The sequence below is a fragment of the Heterocephalus glaber genome, unplaced genomic scaffold (assembly GCF_053883595.1).
Source record: "Heterocephalus glaber isolate CG9 unplaced genomic scaffold, H.glaber_assembly_v1.0 deba00000621, whole genome shotgun sequence".
Lineage (NCBI taxonomy): Eukaryota > Metazoa > Chordata > Mammalia > Rodentia > Bathyergidae > Heterocephalus > Heterocephalus glaber.
The window spans coordinates 1,954,395-1,963,218 of record NW_028258153.1 but is presented as its reverse complement, the minus strand read 5'-3'; the positions used below and the strand labels follow the sequence as shown (position 1 = coordinate 1,963,218).

General features: G+C 36.0%; 1 pseudogene; it reads left to right on the top strand.

Annotated features, from left to right (window-relative positions):
* Window positions 1-4,221: 4,221 nt before the first annotated feature.
* On the top strand, window positions 4,222-5,036 carry LOC101724167 (26S proteasome regulatory subunit 8-like; annotated as a pseudogene).
* The last annotated feature ends 3,788 nt before the right edge of the window (window positions 5,037-8,824 follow it).

The window sequence follows — 8,824 nt, the reverse complement described above, 5'->3', positions numbered from 1 at the left end:
TAGAGATAAGGTTACAATTTTAGCAAATAAACACACAGGATACCCAGTTAAATTAGAAGTTCAGAACAATAGTGAATTGTTTTTAGTACAAGGATGTCCCATTCCATAATTGGGACATGCTTTACTCTTCATTTATTTGAAATTCAAATTAGAGTGGGAGTGTTGGTGACATTTTTTCTGGCAATGTTCTTCAGAGATAAGTAAAAATTATTTTTTAAATCTGATATTTAAGGTTATTTTATGTAAGAGCAAGGAACTAGATGATTTTTATCATGTATTTGGTTACTTCTCTGAACTAACCAGATATATTCATAACTTTGGTCAGAGATGTAGGTATGTTCCTGATATGATGTGCAGATTTACAAGTATTTTCACCTTTGTGAAAACATCTACAATCATTTACCAAGAAGACTATAATTTTTAGGATATTTTCTGTCAGGTTTTCAATGATCATTCATGCACATGTCTACATTTTTATAAACATAAAAATACATCTGGGAACATCTACATTGCTTATTTGAACACATATTCCATTAGATGTCCCTTGTAACTTAAACAATACAATTTACACATGTGCATACAAATAAAGCATGAGCTGCTTCTCACTCCTGATTACGAAGTTTTCATTTACATTTTAGAAGTCACTGGGCACTGTATAACTCAACTTATGCATGTTGTGATAGTCTCCAAAAATGACTGTTATCAATTCCCTTCCTCTCCTCCTCATAGAAAGTTTTGGAGTATAATTTCCTTCCCCTTGTATGTAGGTTGGTGTTAGTGATTGTTGCCATTCTAAAACATCTGAGGTTGAGTCGTAAGAAAAGTTGCAGTTACTACCTGAGTCATTTGGTGAACTCTTAATCTTGGAACATTTTCTCTCAGATACATCTGCCATGCTGTGAAAAGCTCAAGCCCAGAAAGAGTCCACATTTGTTTATCTAACTGTTTGTGTTTACTCCCAGCTAGAAGCAATTGACCATCACTCAAGTGACTAATCTTGGATGTTGATGAAAGTTCTTTCCCTAACCAAACTTTACTCAGACTCCTCTAAGTCTTCTTAACCAAGTCTCCATCTTGGATCCATATTTGGATAGTTGGTTTTAGCAAGACTCCTACTGAATCAGTGTAGAATCCCCCCACTCTTGATATCTTATCATTCTCCATGATGCCTAATGATAATTCTTTATCCCCTACCCCTGATAGCTAATCATTCTGGCCTTCCTTCAACAATAATTCTGTTTGGTCAGTCTAACAAGATCTCCCTTTCCCCCATGTTTCCTCTTAGTAATTTTCCATCCAGTAACTCCCTCAACTTATTCCTGGTTATAAATCCCCAAACTGAAAATTGAGCTTAATTCTTTACTAAGGAGTCATTTCCCCTATTACAATAGGTTTTGAATATTCTTTTTCTTCTTTCCCTCTCACCTACCTCTCCTCTTTCTCTCTTCCTTCTTTCTTTCTTTCTTTCTTTCCCACTTTAACTCTAGTTTCAGCTCTGTTCAGCCTTTTTTTAAAAAAACAATGTCCAATCCAGTATATTCTTCAGGTGTCTATTACCCCAGCTGACAATAACACCATGAGAAATTCAAAATGTCAACTTCCCAGTTGAGAAAGTCAATATCTAGAATTATGAACAATAATGAGAAGTTATTGTTTGGAACCACTGATTTCTCTAGTAGTTTATTTTGCCATAGAGAAACAGAATATTTGTTACTTAAGGATTTTTTGGAAGGTGATATTTTCATTAACAATATATATTTTTGGATGAACAAAATGATGCCATATAGCTTTCTGATCAATCTTAAATGAAATTTTAAAAATACAAAAATGTTTTAATTCAATAGTAAATAACATAATATTGGATGTTACTTATAGCTGAATTAAAATAATTAAAATTAAAATAATAACCAATATTATTTTATCTCTAGTGTATATTTAAAAAAGAAAAAGCATTATCAGTGACAAATACTATTTAACATTTTCTTTTTCTTTATTATTCTCATTAATATTTTCACCCTGTTCCTTAATTTGGAGTTCTTAATACATATATGATGCTATTGTTAGTATCCCTGTTTTACTAATGACAAAACTGAGATCTAAAGTGGTTAAGTAATTCAGTCAATATTTCACCATCAGGATTTAAATCAGTGTCTTTTCATTTTTAATTCCAGGCTCTTTTCCAGGAAATTCTGTCCAGACTCAAATAATAAACCAATATCCAAATCTGGAAGTTTCCTCCACCTCTGAATTCTCAGGCCATTACCTTTCTGAGGAATGAATATTGTTTCACTTTTGGGAAATTCACATTGGGAGAGATTTGATGTTTTCATAAGAAATCACACAACAAAGAATTCAGATTGAATTTCACTCTGGAGATTACTGTGTTGGTCTTTTGGAGATTCAGTTTTGAATTTCATTTTAATAAGAACAAAATGTGACTATAAAAAAGGAAATGTGAGACCCAGAGAGGGAAGGGTCTGGATCCCTGTAGGTCTCAGGATAGACAATGGTGCAGAAGCTGTAAAAATCCTCATCTCTGCCTCAAAGCACAGAAGCTTCCCATCTCTTCAGAAGACTCAAAACAAGAACTGTGACCTGCTAAATATGTATGAGTTCTTCAGGAAACCTCAGTAAAAATGTTTCTAGTGTGTGTTAAGTCGTGACAGTGCTTCATAACTGTAGGCAATAAAGGAAAGTCCCCACATAAGGTGCCAGTTGTAGGTAGGTGCAGCTCCATGGCAAGTCTCCTTTCTGGGCAGCCTCAGAAACTCTAGTTGACCACCAATTTTTCATTTCTTTCCTCATTTCTTTACATGATACTCTGAAATGCTGCTATTCCAACAGGATATTCTGCATTAATGGTAATATTTTTTAATTAACACTGTTCATTATGGTAGCCTCTAGCCACATGAGTCTATTGAGTGTGTGCCGTGTGGGGAGTGTGACTGAGGAACTGAATTTGTAAATTTGTTTAGTTGTAATTAATGAGGCATAACGCTGGTTTCCACATACATATCCCTTACTTTCCTGCTGTAAATTTTTACTTTAGTGTGGTACTAGCCAGCTATGCATCTCAATACTTTTCCCTGAGGGATACAGGAAGCGGCTTTGTTTTTACCCACTTGGTACAATGAATGGTAAGGTGTGTGCACCTGTGCAAAAGTGTCAAACTGGGATTTTCACTCACATTATGCTCCACCTAACAGGTTTTGCATCACACAGGGTATAATACACCCACACCACTCTAGGATTTATATTAAAATTTTTTCTTTCGATTTTTTGGTAGAAGTACTGAATTCAGTAAAATGACACATGAAAAATTCAGATTTGCAAGTTTTGGAGGTCAAAAGTGAATCATCAGATTACTCATACATGGTTGGTGAAGATGACCCGTTACAGTAAAATACATGTTTTCATAATGGATGAGTGATATGGGTATATGATGATGACTTTGACATTGGCCGTGTGAGTCAAAGTTCCTGTGACAATGAAATGAATTCTGTATCAACTGATACAGACATATGGAATGCAGATATCCTTGATTCAAATAATGAATGTAAAATGCATCTTTGAGTCCATATTTGACCAGTTGAAATGTTGCTGAATGGTCATGCAACCAAATGGAACAACCCAATGTTAGATGTGGGTCCAAAAATATAGTGAGGATGTTGGCAGGGGTGAACCTGTTAGACAGAATGCCAGCATTGCCATTTAATGTTGGAAATTGTAACAGACAAAATGCTACAAGATGTTGTGAAATACACAAAGGCTGAAATACAAGTAAAATGTTCTATATGCACCAATAGCCATACTCAGAAATGTATTTATTATGACACCTCACTAGCTGAATGGAAAGCATTCATAGGTCTGCTCTATTTGGTACAGCTTTCTCATGGTAATTGCAGGAATGTAAATGACTTTCAGAAAACCAATGAGTGTGGGCTTGAGGTTTGTAGAATAACAAGGACACTGAGGAGATTTGGTTTCCTTCAAAATTGCCTGAGGTTTGATGACAAAACCACCCACCAAGAAAGAAAAAGAACTAATAATCTGGTCATTGATAGCAAACTGATAGCAATCTGGTTATTGTTTGACAGATTTGTGAGCAACTGCCAAGCAACTTACACATCATCTGAATACATGACTATTGATGAACATCTTGCAAGGATTTCATGGCCACTGTAGCCTCGGGGAGTACATGCCAAAAAAAATCTTCAAAATATGGCATTGATGGTGGCAAAAGTGCCAGACTCAACCTATGAGATAATTAGTGGATTGGACAAGCAAATCAAGGAGATCAAAGAAATGATTGAGCTGCTGTGAAGCACCCTAGTTCTTTGAAGCTCTGGACACTGCACAGCCCAAGGGAGTGCTGTTATATAGAACCCCAGGTACCAGGAAGACACTGTTGACTTGGGCTGTGGCTCATCACATTTACTGTACCTTTATTCATGTCTGGCTCAAAAATTGTTGCAGGAAGTCACTGGGGAAGGGGCAAGAAGGGTGTGGGAGCTGTTTGTCATGGCATAAGAACATGCTCCATCTATCATCTTTATGAATGAAATCAACTCCATTGGGTCCTCTGGGCTGGAGGAGGGCACTATAGGAGACAGTGAAGTGCAGCACACAATGCTAGAACTGCTCAGTCAGCTAGATGACTTTGAAGCCACCGAGAATATCAAGGTTATCATGACTACTAATAGGATTGATATCTTGGGTTCTGCACTGCTTCACCCAGGGTGCATTAACAGAAAAATTGAACTCCCACCCCGTAGTGAGGAAACCTGGCTGGACATTTGGAAAATCCAATCCCAGAAAAATTAACCTGACTTGGGGGATTAGCTTGAGAAAAACTGCTGAGCTAATGCCAAGAGCATTGGGAACTGTGGTTAACAGCTTGCACACAGAGGCGAGCATTTATGCACTGCAGGAACAGTGAGTCCATGTCACCCAGGAAGATTTTTGAGGTGGCAGTAGTCAAGGTCATGCAGAAGGATAATGAGAAAAACATATCTATCAAAAAATTATGCAAGTGAGGGGATGTCATTTTTGGGCATACTTTGAACAAAGATCTGTGCAAAAAATATATATAACCCCTTGTAGATGCAATGACTTATAATGCTTTCAATTTAGAAATGTATCCTGGAACTCATCCACTGGGTACTTATTCATATAGTTATAACCCAAATGATGCTGTGAAAAGACTTGTTGCTCCCATCTCCCAAACTAATCAGAATGTGACATTTGATAATTGGTTTACTAGTTTCCAATTGATGTTACATTTGCTAACAGAACACAAGTTGACAAGTGTAGAAACTGTACACAGGAACAAGCAGAAATTTCAAATGAAATGTTGCAATTTCAAAACAGAATTAGGACAATCTTTGGATTTCAGAATGACATACATTGACCTAATATATGGCAAAGAACAAACTAATAGCGCTTATGTCAACACTGCATCATGATGAAAATATTGATAGGGAAACCTTGACAAAATGGAAGTCTGAAATGGAAACTTCTACAACAAAACCAAAGGTGGAGTAGATATTGTTGATGAGTTAGGCAGCAACTATGTTGTCACTGGAAACACAAAGTGTTGGCCAATGGTTGTGTTTTAATCGATCCTAAACATGTGTAGCATAAATAGTTCGATAGTTTACAAAGAAAATAACAAGTGCAAAATACCATGAAGAAATTTCCTTAGAGAATTGTGACTGGAACTCATAAGAGGTCATTTACAGCAGAGGAAAAACCAAATGTTTCTGCTCAGGAAACTGCATAATAAAATTGTGAAGCACACTGATGAGCTGACAAGTGAACAGGCAAGTGCAGCATCCCACAGACCTACTATGACAACAGATGTCAACTGTGTCCTATAAGAAAGGATAGGAAAACAAAACATATACTATCAGTGTAAGCAATACTTGTCATGGAACACACAATTTTCATGTGTGAAGACTGCTGTATGTGTGAAAATTGAAGCAAAGATTATTTTTGTTATAAAGTTTATTGATATTTTCATTGTAGTTCACATAGGTTTTTATTTCTGTTATCTTTTAGGTTTTGTAAGCAAGTAAACAGCTGATGTGAAAGTGTTGATGTTTATTCTAAATGTTCCTGCTAACCACACATTGCATAATATAATAAGAACCTCCTGACAAAAGAGCAAGACTAATGAGATGTCAAGTATATCCTACAAAAAGTCTGGGAAAGCAAAACACACGTGCCGTCAGCGTAAGCAATACGTGTGTATGGAACGTGCTGTTGTCTTGTGTGAAGACTGCTTTAGGTGTGATAATTGAAGGAAAGATTATTTTTTTGTAGAGTGCTATTGGTGTTTTCATTGTAGTTCACTTAGGAGTTTATTTCTAATATTCTTTTTTAGACTTTGTACACGAAAAACCAGTTGATGTTGAAAATTTTGATGCTTTTTTATAAACACTCAATACACATTAAAAATGCAATACTTTATTTTGTGATTTTTTTCTGTCAACCACTCATTGTTTAATATAATACAACTCATAAAATTAATTAATAATTCATCAACAGAAAAGTTGTAAATAATAAACATGGGTTTGACACACCCACGTTTATTTAATTTTATGACAAAAAAACGTGTTTTGGCCCCCCGGGTTAAATAGCCATATGTGGCTATTTCCTGCCGGGGAACCACAGTATAAACCACTGAGTCTTTTCCACTTTTGAAAAAAGAATAAAAGGGAAACATTCTTTTGTTTTTGAGACAGGGACTTCTGTTGCTTCTGGGTTATGATGCTGTTAGAAGCACATTTTGTTGATTTGGACTCAAAACCACGTTCAATTTTTCTATTTCTTTTAAACTAAGGTTTAATCCAAAAGACTATAAAGTTAAAAAATTAAATAAGTTTCAGTAGTTCTTGGTTTCTTTTTTAATTGTTTTATTGCTCCTCCTTCTTTCTCCCACCTCTGTAAATCCAAAAAGCAAAGGAAATGAGCTGGGGGTAGCTTTGTTGGATAAGATACTAGACGCCTACTTGAACTTAAGATATCAATAATACTTTTTGAACAGGTGTGTTCCTCATGCAACAACTCTGGCAACCTTAACTGGGGAGGAATGTCAATCAGCTTTTTGAAGGTGGTCTGTACTTTCACAACATTGGAGTAAAGAGCAGTGCCTATTGATAGCAGGAAAGATCTGTGGCTCTAAGGACGTGGATAAGACAGCCAACAGGCCATCCTCCACAGGAGAGCAAGGTGTCAACTTTGCATAAAACATTCTAAGTAGAAGTGGCTTAAAAATAAAAGAAGTGGCTTGCAGGAGCCTTCATTGTACAGACACTTGGTGTCTGTGAGATTGGAAAGCTTGGAGAATTCTCACAAAATCTTAAGTCTTGTATAACTTTCAACCAGGTCAAGTAGTTTACAGCTTGTGCTGTACAGCATATGCTCAGCAATTAATGTGCTTAGCAATTACAATGCCTTGGGTTCAATCCCCAACTCCAACCCCCCTCCAAGCACCAATAACAACAAAATAGAAAATAACTAGTGCTCTGTAAGTGCTTCTCATTCATGCTTAGTCACAACTTTTCCTTCTCTTCAGAGATAATCACTATACTAACCTGCTACTGCACAGATTTTAGTTTTGTCTTTTTGAAGATTTTTTATAAATGAAATACCACCCTGTGTCATACATGATGTAAGTTTGTTTCTAGAATAAACAGAGAGGCATGGAAATCTCTCATCTCCTGGCGTAATCAAAGGTGGAAATCATTCCTATACGTTTCACTCTCTGTGGACTACTCTGCTTATGGCTCTTCCTTCTTTTGAGTCATGATCCTTTTAGTCCAACCATAAACCTGAGTGTTCTTCCCAGGGCCTCACTTCTCAGTGACCCTTAAACCTCAATTTTGGTTCATTCTGTCTGAAAGTCTTGACATAATCACAGTCTTTCTGGGAATCACAGATGTCTCTAGGTGAAAGTCGCCTCTTGGCTCAATTTTCTTCCCTGTCTCTTGTCTCCATAATTCTTTACTGCTGTAGAAACTCTTTATGCCTACAAGTTGATTTTGGTTGCTGTTGTTAGGATCTGCTAGTTGTTCTGTCAGAATCAGTCTGGATTATCTAGTCTGCCATTACCAAGAGCCAATTCCTTAATATGTGAGACCTCAATGCATTCTTTGAATCATGGGCAAGACTGAAGACCTAATTATCCTCAGATTGAGCTGGACTTCTGCCCCAGAAGGGTGAATTTCTGGGCCAAGGAAGAGTTTTCTAGGGATGAGAATAATATGAGTTTCATTTCAGTATGTAGCAAGAAACAACCACAGTATTTGTGTGGTGTTTGTGCTATCTTCTCTGGTACAACCAGGAAAGTGAGAACTCACTGATCTGTTGAAATATTCTACAATGATTTTCCTAAATCTTGTTTATGACTTGAGATCATGAGTTTTTATGGGGTTTTTTTTTCTGAAAATGAAGTTGATAGTATTACTTGATCATGCATTATAATCACCCTGTCAAAAATCCACTTGTTAATTTCAAATTCATTAAAACTAAATGATTGAAGCTTAATAAATTAAATAAAATCTTAATAAGAACCTGTACAGAGAAAGTGAGGGTTCTTGCCAGATACCTTTATTCAAATTTTATTCTTTTCCTCAAAATTCTATTATTCATTTTTTATTTTTTATTTATATATGTTTATACATCTTTATGGGGTTCATTATGGTAATTCAATACATGTATACAATGTGTAATAATCAAATCAAGGTAAAAGGCACTCCCATTTCTTCACATATTAATCATTTTGGGTGCTGGAAATTTTGTATTCTTAAAGTCATTTTGA